Source organism: Rhipicephalus microplus, unplaced genomic scaffold (assembly GCF_043290135.1).
Source record: "Rhipicephalus microplus isolate Deutch F79 unplaced genomic scaffold, USDA_Rmic scaffold_14, whole genome shotgun sequence".
NCBI lineage: Eukaryota > Metazoa > Arthropoda > Arachnida > Ixodida > Ixodidae > Rhipicephalus > Rhipicephalus microplus.
The window spans coordinates 27595641-27596157 of record NW_027464587.1 but is presented as its reverse complement, the minus strand read 5'-3'; positions in this window follow the sequence as shown (position 1 = coordinate 27596157).

The window sequence follows — 517 nt, the reverse complement described above, 5'->3', positions numbered from 1 at the left end:
CAGTTGGGTAGAAGTCGTCCCGTTCATAGTCAGCGTAGCTTCGTCTTTCGTCTTGTTGACGGCGTCGGCAATACCTTGAAATGTGACCATGGATGCCGCAATAAAAGGAAGTCGGTCGTGTAGTGCGCCAGGTGTTGTAAGGCTGGGAAGATGGTCGCGGTGCGAGCGAGTTGAGCGAGCCATGCACATCGGGCACTGGTAGCTGCATTGGGCTGTGCTGGGGTGCAGGTGTCCTAGCAGCAACCTGAGCATAAGTTGGCATGGCCACATGATAAGAACTCGGAACAAATGTGACAGTCATCGAGGCCAGGCTTTGGTGGGGCGCAGGCGTCGTTGCAGCACCGTGAGCATAACTTGGCATGGGCACGGGATCTGAGCACGGAACTGGTGTGCCTGTGATCAAGGCCAGTTCCTCCCACACGACGTCCCGTAAACTAGTAGCAGGTGGCGTCGTTCGAATAGCAACGTGGCGAGGTGAAGCCTGTGCATGAAGTTTCTCGCGGATGATAGAGCGGAT